The sequence below is a fragment of the Schistocerca cancellata genome, chromosome 9 (assembly GCF_023864275.1).
Source record: "Schistocerca cancellata isolate TAMUIC-IGC-003103 chromosome 9, iqSchCanc2.1, whole genome shotgun sequence".
Classification (NCBI taxonomy): domain Eukaryota; kingdom Metazoa; phylum Arthropoda; class Insecta; order Orthoptera; family Acrididae; genus Schistocerca; species Schistocerca cancellata.
In genome coordinates, this window is record NC_064634.1 from 478,282,836 (window position 1) to 478,299,991 (window position 17,156).

The window sequence follows — 17,156 nt, forward strand, 5'->3', positions numbered from 1 at the left end:
GGGCTGCACGATGTTGGGGCGTGAGCGGAAGACGGCCTAACGGTGTGCGGGACCGTAGCCCAGCTTCATGGAGACGGTTGCGAATGGTCCTCGCCGATACCCCAGGAGCAACAGTGTCCCTAATTTGCTGGGAAGTGGCGGTGCGGTCCCCTACGGCACTGCGTAGGATCCTACGGTCTTGGCGTGCATCCGTGCGTCACTGCGGTCCGGTCCCAGGTCGACGGGCACGTGCACCTTCCGCCGACCACTGGCGACAACATCGATGTACTGTGGAGACCTCACGCCCCACGTGTTGAGCAATTCGGCGGTACGTCCACCCGGCCTCCCGCATGCCCACTATACGCCCTCGCTCAAAGTCCGTCAACTGCACATACGGTTCACGTCCACGCTGTCGCGGCATGCTACCAGTGTTAAAGACTGCGATGGAGCTCCGTATGCCACGGCAAACTGGCTGACACTGACGGCGGCGGTGCACAGATGCTGCGCAGCTAGCGCCATTCGACGGCCAACACCGCGGTTCCTGGTGTGTCCGCTGTGCCGTGCGTGTGATCATTGCTTGTACAGCCCTCTCGCAGTGTCCGGAGCAAGTATGGTGGGTCTGACACACCGGTGTCAATGTGTTCTTTTTTCCATTTCCAGGAGTGTATAAAAACCCAGAACTTGACTGTTACATCCTCAACACTCCGGTCCGTCGTAAGGTGTTCATTGAGGCTCGGCGGGAATCGTACTGTTCTGGCTAATACCGTTCTCACATCGCCTGTAAGAAAGATGAAAACAGCTGCCTCCCCGTGGAAATGAGTCACTTAGGCGCTGCTGGACTAACTGCAGTGCGGCCTTGAACCAACGTCGTTACGATAGCAACTTGTCTGCCACTGGCCGTCCGATCGTACTTCTGCTGTTTGTCCCACCGTCAGCTCAACATTCTTGGCATCTCTCGTCTCACATGATGCAGGTAAAACCCTCCCAGAGAAGTAGTGGGGGGAGCGACCGAATGAAGACGACCGGTTCTGTCGGTTGTTGAGAAACAATTGATGCATTCTGTTGTAGCTTTACGTGTCGGTTGATTATTCATTCTTCACGGGTGAAACCAGTCTCCAGTGTGTGCGCGTGTGCGAGCGCATTTTGTGTCGTTTCGGTCGGCCAGTACGGGCGTGATGTTCTCACGGTTGCCTCTTTCATCCGGGCGAATACTCCACCGTTCAACCATCCCAAGAATGTTGACAAATGATTTTTCACGAAAAATACTTCCGGAGGATGGCAGTATATACTTAAAAAGCAAGTTGTTAAGTCACCGAACAATTAAAACGATAGTATGCTACCAGTAACCCCGTATTCTTTAAAGATCGAACTCTCATATATAAAACACCTTCAAACGTGTCATTGCTTACAAATGAGTCTGTGTGTTATTTGACGTTAAGCACGCAAGCAAGAAAGTTTGGAAACGGTTTCAAATAAAGGCTTAAGTTTGTTGGAAGTCGCTAAGTGTTATAACAAAACAATGCATGAGCATAGTCTGGGTAATTCACTCTCTAATTTAACCAAAACTAGTCTTTCTGGAGTCTCAATATTTATAATGTCACGTCTCCTGCAATGTGTGTCGTAAAGTGATATAATTTTACAGATACATTCAGTGGTATATGTCGACACTGGCTGCAAAGATTGTTGCGAACAGAGTCGGCAGTAAGGAAGTAACAAATTAAAACTTCATGTCTGAAGCTAAAGTTTTACAGCACGAATAGCGAAAAACTTTTTTCGTTTCATCATTTTGTACGGGGGCGTGGGGGTATCTGGAAGGAAGAGCTTCGTAAAGGTTTGAAATTATGTACGAAGTTTCTTGGAAGTCGTGAAATGCTCTCATTCCTAAATACTCGATGAATAGTACCGTCAAGTATGCTGCCTCAAAAACAAACACACACACACACACACACACACACACACACACACACACACACACACACACACACACAGTTTATAACTGTAGCACTCGGCATAGTGTGTCGAAAGCTTAAAAGAAGAGTATACTTCTTAATGCGTAGATTAGGACAGCATTTTAAACTTCAAGATTCACTCAACAATTACGCGAAATACTGAAAATCGAGTCTTTAGATATGCAACCTACAACTGTGACTGGCGGGAAGCCAGAGAGAGAGAGACCTTCAATAAATTTAAATTACAAAAGTAACTGTTCATTAATCTAAACAAATTTACAATACAGCTCCACATATTAAACTTCTTAAACAGACCAAAAATTGATATTTAATGCTAGAATAACGAACAACTGGTATTTAAGTAGCTAAATAAATTCCGAAAATACTCTATTTGTAGAGATACTTTTCAGCTATGTCTCCTTGAAACAAAGTACGTCGCTTGTGTCAAAGGCTGTAGGTCCGTGAGTTACCCACTTGTTGAAATAATCATTATCAGTTAAAATGTGCCTTTTCCGAAAGTGATAAAAATTTAAGCTCGGCGCGGAAAAGCAACATCTGTCCGGTTTGAGTAAAGCAAACGACGTACCTGTCTGGCGACACGGTCTCTGGTAGGCTACTTGAATTTGAGCACGCGGCCATCAGACTGGCCGACTTCAGTGTTGAGTAACTCAGAAACGGCGCAACGTATCGAATTTCTCAACAACCTCCCTGCTTTTCGGTCTGCTTATGACCACCCGGTATATAACCGAAAAGGATGACTATGCATGTGAGTGAGTCTGAGCGAAAATCGTCGGAGACTTGTCAGTCTGCTGTCTAACATTAAGTGAAACCACTCAGATACGGAGACTGAAAGAAGAAGATTCATACCTGTGGCGTGGCCGCCGAGGCGAGTTCCATCCGGTTGTTTCATGCTAGTGAAAAAACAATCGACTGCTCAGTAGGTTACCAGAAACCGAGAAACGTAAACAAAGCAGTTAACGTAACGGCGTGCCAGAGTTGAGAAGATTAACGTAATATGTCTGACAACTATGAATACGAAACCGCGGTGTCTGTGCTACTAAGAAGTACGATTCAATGTTCCTTTGGACATGCATACTTGTTTGAAGGAACAGGCGCTGCAGCGACTACAGCCGTCAAGAAATACAGGAATTGTATTCACAACAGCGAATATGGACCACCATCGGCGGTGTATTGGAGTTTCAACAGCGAAAATTTGTAGTGGACCGGGACTCGAACCCGGATTTCCCACTTTACGTGAGTGGTCGCCGTAACCGCTTCGGCTATCCGTGCACGAATCACGGCCAGACCCAAACTTCCATATGTCGTCATCCATGCGTCACAACCTGCACTCGTACCTTATGTATATTCGCGTCCAGGATTTATTGATAATTCAGGGCCTGGTATTGGCGAATAAATACAAATCAGCAATTTCTGTGTCATTAAGAAGTACGATGCAATGTTCCTTGGACATGCATGTCCAAAACAACAGTTCCATCACATTTCTTAATAACACAGGGACTGCTATTCCGTATTTATTCGGCGATATACATATGTCATCCTGGGCGGGAACATACATAACGTACGAATGCAGGTTGTGACATATGTACGACGACATATGGAAGTGTGGACCGATTCCTGCTCGGACAGCCAAAGCGCTTAAGGCGACCGCTCGCGTAAAGCGAGAAATACGGCTTCGAGTCGAAGAGCTGCACAAATTTCTACTGTCGTAATTCCAACACACAGTTGATGGTGATCCGCCGGCCAGAGTGGCCGAGCGGTTAAAGGCGCTACAGTCTGGAACCGCACGACCACTACGGTCGCAGGTTCGAATCCTGCCTCTGGCATGGATGTGTGTGATGTCCTTAGGTTAGTTAGGTTTAAGTAGTTCTAAGTTCTAGGGGACTTATGACCACAGCAGTTGAGTCCCATAGTGCTCAGAGCCATTTGAACCATTTGATGGTGATCCATATCCGCAGTTGCGGGTACATTTCCTGTACTGCCATAAATTGTAGTGTCAATTGTCTGAACTCTTGATGGGAGTAATACAGTGCCAGTGTTTTCAGAATTGCATCTGTTCTTTTGATGACATAACATCATTTTGGAAGCTACATTATAGCAGCCCGTGCCTTTCCTCAAATGGACGTTCGTTTCTTAACCAGGGAAAAGTTGGCGGTGGTTTTGTTTAGTGATTCATCTTCCTGTACCAAACCTTAGAGGCATTCAGCTGTATTTAAAAACAAACTCTAAGGAAAGAAAAGGGCGAGTGTGGAGCTGGAACTCACATGCACTCTTCTGTTCCCATAAAACACAGACTTCTCTTTCCTGTAGATCGAACACTACAGACAACGCCTTAGACTGTAGATCCTTCCTGAGCGGTAGCCGAGCAGTGTATCCGCGGAGAGTCACTGAATGGTAATCGACGGATGAGCTCACACGTAAACAGTATCTCGAACAGAGTGATCTAAATGCCAACCACTGTGGATTTCGAAATCCGACCCGCGCTTTTCTCACATGACACCCTGAAAGCCATTGGTCAAGGCAATCGTGTGGATTTAGTATTTCTTATCTTCCGAAAATCACTCGTGACCAGATTGCGTTATTCTTGGTAGTGAAGACGCGTTGTTCCACCGGAACACCGCGGGAAGCGGGGGTCATCTATAGGTGCAGAAGGGAGTCGAGGAAAGACGGGGAAGTGTGTTGGGACCGTTACTCCTCCTGCTGCGTACTAATGACGTAGCATACAATATTAAGAGTAACCTCAGGCTACTAGTAGGTGTTGCAGTTACTTGTAATGTAGTACCGTCTGAAAAAGTATGCACTATCAATAAGCCGAACTTTCTAAGTTTTCCAAGTTGTGCTAGTATCGTCAACTTGCAGTAAATGTTCAGAAATCCAAAATTGTTTATGGCGATGCGAAATAGAATAATCGCATGGACTCAATCGCAGGTGGCACTGCTAAGATACTGGGAAAATGCAGTCACTCTATAAAGGCGCGGCGTGTCCCAGAATATTGCTTAAGGTTGTTGAGCTCATACGTACTCACTACCTTTCAATAACGAGTATCAGGTGAGAAATCTAAGAATATACAGTAACTACGTACGTGTCGCTCCAGTCGATACGACGAAGAACGGATCAGGCAAACTACGGCACGCACACATGCGCTTTCGAACAGTTATTCTTCACGCTCCCCGCACGCGAACGGAACGGGAAGGAAACTTAGTAACTGGTACAACAGCAAGTACGCAGTGCCATGCACTTCAGTTGTTTGCACAGTTTGCATACAGATGGAGAATTCTTTGCTTTATAAACTGTATACCATGAACACTCTTCCCCTTGCAGCCCATGTTGCTGGTGACGGACCGTCGCCTAGATGCGACATGAATGGGAGTCGAGGAGGAAAAGACAAGCACTTTTCCCCTCCACCATAGGACATTAACCTCGCTGTCGCTAATACGAAGAGCTGTCTCTTAACGAGCAGACCATCTCCGTTCTGTGACGATAAGAACGCGCCCAAGTGGAGCCAGATAGCAGGTGTGTTCAGAAAGTTACGGGACTCTTGTAATTTCGCGTGTTTTATTAGTCCTATTCGCATGAAATATGTTGTTGTGTTGGTAAACATGTCTGCAAAGTATCTGTACAGCGTTCGACATACCAGATATTTAATGCGTTGTGAGCTGACAATAAAAAAGGAACAGAGAATTGGCATTAAATTTTGCCTCCAGATCAGAATACAGTGCAGCAACTTTTAGAAAATATTAACTATTGCTTTTGATGAGTCTGCTAAACTACGATTTACTACTGGTGCAAGCATTTCGAAGAAGGTTGTCAAGGTGTTGAAGATGACGAACGCCCTGGGTGGCCTAACACCTAATCAACTGATGAAAAAGTGGAAGAGGCGATTATGAACGATCGCCGAATCACAACAGAGAAGTCGCTACTGATGTTGGCATACCAGCTGACTCATACCATGTAATTTTTTCAGATGGTTGGGAACGAAATGTGACAGCGGAAGTTGTTCCATAATTGTTGAATTTCGGAAAAAAAAGACACAGTAACGAACATAAGTTCCTCAGTAGCCACTAGGTAAAGTCAACAACGAGTCAACATAACTGAAATGCGTCGTAACATGTGATGAAATACGGATATATCAATATGGTGTTCGAGACTAAAGCTCAATGCCTCCAGTGGTAGCATTCTGGTTGGCCAAGTGCGATAAAAGCTCGGTAAGTGCGGTCAAATGTGTAAGTTATTGGTTCAAAATGGCTCTGACCACTATGGGACTTAACATCTGAGGTCATTAGTCCCATAGAACCTAGAACTCAGAACTACTTAAACCTAACTAACCTAAAGACATCACACACATCCATGCCCGAGGCAGGATTCGAACCTTCCAGACTGAAGCGCCTAGAAGCGGTCTGCCACACCGACAGGCTGTAAGTTATTGATTCTGACTGTGTTCTTCGATTTTTCATGACTGGTGAACCACGAGTTCTTGGCACAAGGTCGAACAATCAATAAGGAATACTACTTGCATATTTAAAGTCGTTTGCGTGACGTAACCGGAAAAAAATGCCCGGATTTGTGGCGGACTAATCCAAGGCTTTTGCTGCACTTCAATGCACCTGTTCACATTTCGTTGCTTGTTTGGGCATCTTTGATCAAAAGCGGCGACGTAACGACGCTCCAGCCTCCACAGCCGCCAGACGTTGTCCACGTGAGTTTTCTTCAGTTCCCCAAAAAAAGCTGTGACAGCCATAGTTTTACAAGCACAAGTTGAGATTAAAACGGAGCTAAAACTTGTCCCATTTATAGAGTTCAAAAAGTGTTTCCAGAATGGGAAAAACACTGTTTTAATTGTATAGTATCTAATGGGGACCATTTTCATTTTCAAGGTGGAAAGATTGATGTAGATGAATAAACAAAATTATTTCCAAAAACCAGAAAATTCCCCGCTAATTTTATGAACACACCTCGTAGAAGGCGAACACAGCGTGCAGAAATCTGCAGAACGGATAGGATGCTGGAGCGACGCGCGGAGGAAATGGGTAGGGAAGTAAGCGCGCTCTACATCGAGGTCTTAACTGACAGTTAACGGCCCTGATTTTCGTTGGCTGCAGATATTCGCCTCACAGGCGAACGATCCAGCGATGTGGCCTGGGGGGCAGCGACAGTACGCGTTTACCGCAAGCCCACCGTCCGTTACTCTGGTACGGCGACGCCAGGAGTATGCGAACCTGCCAAGGCCTCGCCCACCACCCGGCCAACTGCTCCATGTGGACGACTCGTTACGTGACGCGCCGGCTTATTCCACTGTTCCTGCTGCCCAACTGGTCAGTGCATTCCTGGCAAGAGCGCGGCGCGTTTTACGCTATCCTCAAATCCCGAAGAGGTGTACCACATACTGGATGGCCTGCTACTAGTACAAGCTCTTTCAGGAAGAACAGTAAATACACTGACGGAAAAAAAATGGCAACACTAATAAGCATCAGTGCGATATCAAAAATATTGGTCAGCGTGTTTGTACCGGGTGATCAAAAAGCCTGTATAAATTTGAAAACTTAATAAACCCCGGAATAATGTAGATAGAGAGATAAAAATTGACACGCATGCTTGGAATGACATGGGGTTTTATTAGAACACAAAAAAAACCATTATCGGGCCTTTTTCTTCGAGGAAACGCGTGATTCTGGTTTTGAAACTGCTACCGTGACGGGTGAGAGGTACGCCGATATGTTACAGAATCGCATCATCCCCAGCCTGGCTGATGAACACCTGCTGGAACGTACGATGTTTAAGCAGGATGGCTCTCCACCCCATATTGTTAGACGCGTGAAAAATCTCTTGCGCGCGTCGTTTGGTAATAATCGTGTGCTCAGCCGCCACTTTCGACATGCTTGGCCTCCCAGGTCCCCAGACCTCAGTCCGTGCGACTATTGGCTTTGGGGTTACCTGAAGTCGCAAGTGTATCGTGATCGACCGACGTCTCTAGCGATGCTGAAAGACAACATCCGACGCCAATGCCTCACCATAACTCCGGACATGCTTTACAGTGCTGTTCACAACATTATTCCTCGACTACAGCTATTGCTGAAGAATGATGATGGACATATTGAGCATTTCCTGCAAAGATCATCATCTTTGCTTTGTGTTACTTTGTTACGCTAATTATTGCTATTCTGATCAGATGAAGCGCCATCTGTCAGACATTTTTTGACCTTTCGTATTTTTTTGGGTCTAATAAAACCCCATGTCATTCCAAGCCTGTGTGTCAATTTGTACCTCTCTATCTACATTATTCCGTGATTTATTCAGATTTCAAATTTATACTCACTTTTTGATCACCCGGTACATCTGAAAGATGTCTACTCAAAGTTACGCGCCAGTCGCATAAGAGACTATGAGGATGCCATTCGGAATTGCTTCAAATACACGACGCAACGGTCGTGGGATACAGTTACCTCAAGACACTGGACGTGGTGAGCTGATGTCAGTCAAGAATGCCTTTAAGGCGACAAAGACGCCTTTATCGACACCTCACCGAGTTTGAACATCTACATCTACATGGATACACTGCAAATCATATTCCAGTGCCTGGCAGAGAGTTCATCTAACCACCTTCACAATTCTCCATTAACCCAATCTCGCACAGCGCGCGGAAAGAATGTACACCTATATCTTTCCGTACGAGCTCTGATTTCCCTTATTTATCGTGGTGATCGTTCCGCCCTATGTAGGTCGGTGTCAACAAAATATTTTGGCAATCGGAGGAGAAAATTGGTGATTGTAATTTCGTGTGAAGATTCCGTCGCAACGAAAAACTCCTTTCTTTTAATGATTTCCAGCCCAAATCCTGTATCATTTCTGTGACTCTCTCTCCCATATTTCGCGATAATACAAAACGTGCTGCCTTTCTTTGAACTTTTTCGATGTACTCCGTCAGTCCTACCTGGTAAGGATCACACACCGCGCAGCAGTATTCTAAAAGAGGACGGAGAAGCGTAGTGTAGGCAGTCTCCTTAGTAGGTCTGTTACATTTTCTAAGTGTCCTGCCAATAAAACGCAACCTTCGGTTAGCCTTCCCCACAACATTTTCTGTGTGTTCTTTCCAATTTTAGTTGTTCGTAATTGTAATACCTAGGTATTTAGTTGAATTTACGGCTTCTAGATTAGACTGATTTGTCAAGTAACCGAAGTTTAACGAGTTCGTTAAGTACTCATGTGGATGACCTCACACTTTTCGTTATTTAGGGTCAACTGCCACTTTTCGCACCATTCAGATATTTTTTCTAAATCGATTTGCAGTTTCTTTTGATCTTCTGATGACTTTATTAGTCGATAGACGACAGCGTCATCTGCAAACAACCAAAGACGGCTGCTCAGATTGTCTCCCAAATCGTTTATACAGATAAGGAACAGCAAAGGGCCTATAACACTACCTTGGGGAACGCCTGAAATCACTTGTTTTACTCGATGACTTTCCGTCAATTACTACGAACTGTTACCTCTGACAGGAAATCACAAATCCAGTCACATAACTGAGACGATATTCCATAAGCACGCATTTTTACTACGAGGACGTGTAACAGGGCTACGAGAAGCTGAATGTTCCTTCCGCGATACAAATGAAAGGCTTGGCAGGACTGTAGCGACTGTACACGACTGCTAGCACCGGTGGTCATTAAGGTGCGTTTACACTGCCATTTGTATCGCCACATGTATGAGATACATGTATATGCGACTTTGCGACATGTATCGCGACTTGTATGAGTTGACAAGTATCAACCTCATACATGTATGAGCGTGCGTTTACAGTGGTTGATATGTATCACTGTACGATAGCTTTCGACGACGATTTGGAAGATTTCACATTTTTATGTGCTGGTACACTTGCTCTTTTGGAAGATGATAGGAAGAAAAGGCGGAGGAACCGTAGATGGTGGCAGAGAGAGTTTCTCGCGAATTAACGCTAAAGGATGGCGCATATTTCAGAAATTATAATGGGATGAGTATGGAGGATTTCCGCGGTTTATCACTTGTGGCTCCTCTTGTGTCCAAAATCAACACAAACTTTCGGGAAGCGATTCCACCAGAGGATCAGTTGGCAGTAACACTCCGTTTTTTGGCCACTGGGGATTCCTCTTGAAACGAAGATTTCATTGCAAAAGATTTGCATTGTCGCGCGATTGCTAATGCCAACGTCTCACACATGATTGTCGGCATCCGTTGTCAACATTATCACGCGAGGCCGCCGGAATAATAGCAAAAAATTGATATGCGTGCCAGATGCATGAAAAAATTGTAGAATGTATTACATACTCTGATATATATAAAACTTTCACCTTCACTTCTTGGAATAAAACTTGCACAATGGCCTCGCAAACACGAAGAATAATGTTGCATATGGCACTTTTTGATGTTCTATGCAGATACATTAACGTCGAAACGATAGTCGGCACCTCCAAAACTCAAATAGCCGCCAAAGAGCCTGGTACTACGCAGGCGCTAATCGTCAAAATAAGCGGCAGGCGACAAGACGAAATGATAGTACTGCGCATGCGCGAGTTCAAATGTCGCTCTTACATGTCGCGTATATGGCCAAAAAGCGATGTACAAAATGTATACGCGACATGTATGAGCTCGAGGGTCCGCATACAAGTTCCGTGAATTTTTGTATGAGGTGATGTATCGCGACATGTGAAATTGACATGTCGCTCATACATGCCGCGATACATGTATCCCAGTGTAAACGTACCTTTAGAATGTACTGTCGCAAGAAGACCGGGCTTCGTACGGTCACGTGGCATACCGAGAGGGAAGACCGTCGCATTGGCGTACGGTTCTGGCGCGCCGTACTGCATCAGCAGCGGCAGCCAGCGCAACTGGCACCACAGTGACACAGTGAACTGCAACAAATCGGATACTTCAAGGGCAACTCTGAGCCAGAGCTAGTTGCATTCCATGACCCCAAACCACCGCTGCTTGCGCCTTTAGTGGTGTAGAGCAAGAGCTCATTGGAGGGCTGCGTGGAAGTCTGTTCTGCTTACAAGGGAACCTCCCCATCGCACCCCCCTCAGATTTAGTTTTAAGTTGGCACATTCGATAGGCCTTGAAAAACTAAACACGGATCAATCGAGAAAACAGGAAGAAGTTGTGTGGAACTGTGAAAAAATAAGCAAAATATACAAACTGAGTAGTCCATGTCCAAGATATGCAACATCAGGGATAGTGTGAGCTAAGGAGCGCCGTGGTCTCGTGCTTAGCGTCGGCAGCTGTGGAATGAGATGTCCTTGGTTCAAGTCTTCCCTCGGGTGAAAAGTTTACTTTCTTTATTTTCGCAAAGTTATGATCTGTCCGTTCGCTCATTGACGTCTCTGTTCACTGTAATAAGTTTAGTGTCTGTGTTTTGCGACCGCGCCGCAAAACCGTGTGATTAGTAGACGAAAGGACGTGCCTCTCCAATGGGAACCGAAAACATTCGATCGCAAGGTCATAGGTCAACATATTTCTCCACAGGAAAACAAGTCTGATATATTCTATACGACACTGGTGACGGCATGTGCGTCACATGACAGGAATATGTTGTCGACTCACCTGACTTATACACTTGGCAAATGGGTAAAAAGGTTCTTCTACCTTGCTCGATTTAGGCTTTCTTGTGGATGTAATAATCACTCCTAAAAAAAAGTGATGTAACCATAAGCGTATGTCACATAAACTGAAAATAAAATGTTAAAATTTTCACCCGAGGGAAGGCTTGAACCAAGGACCTCTCGATCCGCAACTGCTCACGCTAACCACGGGACCACGGCAACCGTAAGCTTCCTGTCTCCATGTTGTTGTCTATCTTGCACATGGACTATTCAGTTTGTATATTTTGCTTATTTTTTCACAGTTCCACACAACTACTTCCTGTTTTCTCGATTGATCTGTGTTCAGTTTTTCAAGGCCTATCCACTGTGCCAACTTATAACTAAATCTGAAGGGGGTGCGATGGGGAGGTTCCCTTGTTAGTGATCAAAGCTGGTTATGTCCCAGAGCCAATCGTGTTCGTTTTGTGGTTAGGATGGGGCTAGTTGAAGGGCCTTCAAACAACCTGTCTGCGTGCTAGACACACTGGACCTGCACCTGCAATTATGGCCTGGGCTGCGATTTTCATATCAGAGGAGCACTCCCGTGTTTATCCCACGCACCCAGACTGCAAAGCCGTACGTCAGTCTGGTGATTCATGGACAGCACTTCACGGGGTGTCTTCCCAACACGGTAACGTCCGCCCACACACCACTGTTCTAACCCAACGTGCTCTACAGTGTGTCGAAATGTTGTCATGGCCTGCTTGATCGCCAGATGTCTCTGCAATCGAACACATATACAGGGTGTTTCAAAAATGACCGGTATATTTGAAACGGCAATAAAAACTAAACGAGCAGCGATAGAAATACACCGTTTGTTGCAATATGCTTGGGACAACAGTACATTTTCAGGCAGACAAACTTTCGAAATTACAGTAGTTGCAATTTTCAACAACAGATGGCGCTGCAAGTGATGTGAAAGATATAGAAGACAACGCAGTCTGTGGGTGCGCCATTCTGTACGTCGTCTTTCTGCTGTAAGCGTGTGCTGTTCACAACGTGCAAGTGTGCTGTAGACAACATGGTTTATTCCTTAGAACAGAGGATTTTTCTGGTGTTGGAATTCCACCGCCTAGAACACAGTGTTGTTGCAACAAGACGAAGTTTTCAACGGAGGTTTAATGTAACCAAAGGACCGAAAAGCGATACAATAAAGGATCTGTTTGAAAAATTTCAACGGACTGGGAACGTGACGGATGAACGTGCTGGAAAGGTAGGGCGACCGCGTACGGCAACCACAGAGGGCAACGCGCAGCTAGTGCAGCAGGTGATCCGACAGCGGCCTCGAGTTTCCGTTCGCCGTGTTGCAGCTGCGGTCCAAATGACGCGAACGTACACGTATCGTCTCGTGCGCCAGAGTTTACACCTCTATCCGTACAAAATTCAAACGCGGCAACCCCTCAGCGCCGCTACCATTGCTGCACAAGAGACATTCGGTAACGATATAGTGCACAGGATTGATGACGGCGATATGCATGTGGGCAGCATTTGGTTTACTGACGAAGCTTATTTTTACCTGGACGGCTTCGTCAATAAACAGAACTGGCGCATATGGGGAACCGAAAAGCCCCATGTTGCAGTCCCATCGTCCCTGCATCCTCAAAAAGTACTGGTCTGGGCCGCCATTTCTTCCAAAGGAATCATTGGCCCATTTTTCAGATCCGAAACGATTACTGCATCACGCATTCTGGACATTCTTCGTGAATGTGTGGCGGTACAAACTGCCTTAGACGACACTGCGAACACCTCGTGGTTTATGCAAGATGGTGCCCGGCCACATCGCACGGCCGACGTCTTTAATTTCCTGAATGAATATTTCGATGATCGTGTGATTGCTTTGGGCCATCCGAAACATACAGGAGGCGGCGTGGATTGGCCTCCCTATTCGCCAGACATGAACCCCTGTGACTTCTTTCTGTGGGGACACTTGAAAGACCAGGTGTACCGCCAGAATCCAGAAACAATTGAACAGCTGAAGCAGTACATCTCATCTGCATGTGAAGCCATTCCGCCAGACACGTTGTCAAAGGTTTCGGGTAATTTCATTCAGAGACTACGCCATATTATTGCTACGCATGGTGGATATGTGGAAAATATCGTACTATAGAGTTTCCCAGACCGCAGCGCCATCTGTTGTTGAAAATTGTAACTACTGTAATTTCGAAAGTTTGTCTGCCTGAAAATTTAGTGTTGTCCCAAGCATATTGCAACAGACGGTGTATTTCTATCGCTGCTCGTTTAGTTTTTATTGCCGTTTCAAATATACCGGTCATTTTTGAAACACCCTGTAGGACATTACCGGACGACGACTCCTACGTCATCTACAAATAGTATGAAACGTGCCTGTATTGACCGACCAAGTGCAACGTGCATGGAACTCCATCGGACAAACTGACATCCCGAACCTATACAACACAATGCGTGCACGTTCGCATGCAACATTCTGGCGCTCACACGGATTGTTAATGTACCAGCATATCACATTTACAACGGCTTATTTCGCGCTTACATTAAGCAATGATCTTGCAATGTTTATCACTTAAATAAGTTACCTCGACAAATGTAGTGTATAATTTCATTATTCTACATTAATCAGTTTTTGGTGCTGCGGTTTCTTTTCCATCCGTGTGTTTTAGGACGACATACTATAGACTAATTCGAAAAAATATATTCCACATTAGATGAGTCCAGTTTCTGTTGCTTACAGAGTGGCTGTTGGTTCAACATAAGCTTTTACTTCCCGTGTTGGTACTCCAGAAACTGTGGGTCTATTTATAGATTCTCGTGTCTGTTTTGAAGCTCAAGAGGTGCAGTTGGACTTGAGTTTACATAACTGAATTTCTCAGCTGTGACTGTGGTGTCAGTCCTATTGTACCTGTACCTTTTAAGCATGTCGCACGATTTGCAAATGCCGAACATGCTAGTATAGTATTACTGCACGTGTTTTATAAGGAAAAGTTGCTTTTGAGAATACGGTAGACAATTTTCAGACCGCAGACAACCAGACTGAAGAGCGTTTTTTCGTCGTTCCACTAAACTGCGCGAGAATGGTGCAGTGAACATACAAATAGCTAGGGTGAGGATAAAGTGGAAAACATTATTCGGTTTGTTGAAAGTAGTCTTATGGCGAGCACACGCATAATCTCGACGCATGTCAGTGCTCCACAGACAAGAACATGCACGGCCTCTATCGTCATCATTTACACTTGACTAGACAGCTTCGAGAAGGAGATGAATGGACACGATTGAAACTTTATAGTTGCCTAATTGCAGATTCGCGAGTACTTCAGCCAGTATTCTTTATCGATGAAACCACTTTAACTCGTGACGGAACCAATTACATTCGTGACTCACATCAATGGTCTGACGAAAATCCAGCTGCCTTTGCCAAGAGACATTTTCTGCAACGCTTCTCTGTAAATACACTCCTGGAAATGGAAAAAAGAACACATTGACACCGGTGTGTCAGACCCACCATACTTGCTCCGGACACTGCAAGAGGGCTGTACAAGCAATGATCACACGCACGGCACAGCGGACACACCAGGAACCGCGGTGTTGGCCGTCGAATGGCGCTAGCTGCGCAGCATTTGTGCACCGCCGCCGTCAGTGTCAGCCAGTTTGCAGTGGCATACGGAGCTCCATCGCAGTCTTTAACACTGGTAGCATGCCGCGACAGCGTGGACGTGAACCGTATGTGCAGTTGACGGACTTTGAGCGAGGGCGTATAGTGGGCATGCGGGAGGCCGGGTGGACGTACCGCCGAATTGCTCAACACGTGGGGCGTGAGGTCTCCACAGTACATCGATGTTGTCGCCAGTGGTCGGCGGAAGGTGCACGTGCCCGCCGACCTGGGACCGGACCGCAGCGACGCACGGATGCACGCCAAGACCGTAGGATCCTACGCAGTGCCGTAGGGGACCGCACCGCCACTTCCCAGCAAATTAGGGACACTGTTGCTCCTGGGGTATCGGCGAGGACCATTCGCAACCGTCTCCATGAAGCTGGGCTACGGTCCCGCACACCGTTAGGCCGTCTTCCGCTCACGCCCCAACATCGTGCAGCCCGCCTCCAGTGGTGTCGCGACAGGCGTGAATGGAGGGATGAATGGAGACGTGTCGTCTTCAGCGATGAGAGTCGCTTCTGCCTTGGTGCCAATGATGGTCGTATGCGTGTTTGGCGCCGTGCAGGTGAGCGCCACAATCAGGACTGCATACGACCGAGGCACACAGGGCCAACACCCGGCATCATGGTGTGGGGAGCGATCTCCTACACTGGCCGTACACCACTGGTGATCGTCGAGGGGACACTGAATAGTGCACGGTACATCCAAACCGTCATCGAACCCATCGTTCTACCATTCCTAGACCGGCAAGGGAACTTGCTGTTCCAACAGGACAATGCACGTCCGCATGTATCCCGTGCCACCCAACGTGCTCTACAAGGTGTAAGTCAACTACCCTGGCCAGCAAGATCTCCGGATCTGTCCCCCATTGAGCATGTTTGGGACTGGATGAAGCGTCGTCTCACGCGGTCTGCACGTTCAGCACGAACGCTGGTCCAACTGAGGCGCCAGGTGGAAATGGCATGGCAAGCCGTTCCACAGGACTACATCCAGCATCTCTACGATCGTCTCCATGGGAGAATAGCAGCCTGCATTGCTGCGAAAGGTGGATATACACTGTACTAGTGCCGACATTGTGCATGCTCTGTTGCCTGTGTCTATGTGCCTGTGGTTCTGTCAGTGTGATCATGTGATGTATCTGACCCCAGGAATGTGTCAATAAAGTTTCCCCTTCCTGGGACAATGAATTCACGGTGTTCTTATTTCAATTTCCAGGAGTGTATGTGATGTGGTTGGTACCCCAGACAGTCAGCTGATTGCGCGTGTGTGGCCGCACCGGCTTACAGTAGTGCCCCCGCACTGTTAGAAGAAGTTTCTTTGACTACAATGATGGGTATGTTCTTCCAGGATGACCTCGCACCTGCACACTCTTGTCGTTCGATGACTTTTCAAGAGTTAACATTCCCCGGAAGATGGATCAGTAAAAATGGTCAAGTTTTTTTGCCCACCATGGTCGTCTAGATTGTCGCTTGTGATTAGGCGAAGTTTACGAAGAGAAAATAATAATTTGGTGCGATAAATCAAAATATACTATGTAGCAATCCGATGCGAGTGTTTGGGTACGGCGAATGCGACCTGTCAAGTGTGGTACCAGCAGCGAAGTACGGAGAAAGTTATATTACGGTATGATCCCCTTATTAAGCTTAATAAAGCACTAAATGCGGAAGGATGTGAACACATTTTTACACCACTGTGCATGGCGCACAGTGGAGGAACAGTTCGGAGAAGATTATTGTTTGGATCAGCGTGACAGTGCACCATGTCATAAAGCAGGCAGCGTCTGCGATACAATGGATCGCGGATGATGACATTCCTGTACTGAGTCCCGACCTGTACCCAGTGGAACGAGTTACAACTATGACTTCGTTTCAGATTACAACGTCAAACGTTACTGTCTTCCCTGGTTTCGGCTCTTGAGGAAGACTGGGCTACCGTTGCTCCACAGATATTGATGCCCCCCCCCCCCCCCCCCTC

General features: G+C 46.4%; 1 protein-coding gene and 1 non-coding gene across 5 annotated transcripts in view; one reads left to right on the forward strand and one right to left on the reverse strand.

Moving 5' to 3' along the window:
* The window catches only part of LOC126100531 (copper-transporting ATPase 1), a 589,098-nt gene that overhangs the window by 117,018 nt on the left and 454,924 nt on the right, over positions 1–17,156 (reverse strand). The window lies entirely within an intron of this gene.
* Trnas-gga (transfer RNA serine (anticodon GGA)) lies at positions 3,689–3,772 on the forward strand. The gene is given in 2 exon segments: positions 3,689–3,728; positions 3,738–3,772. It is a non-coding gene; the product is annotated as a tRNA-Ser (tRNA).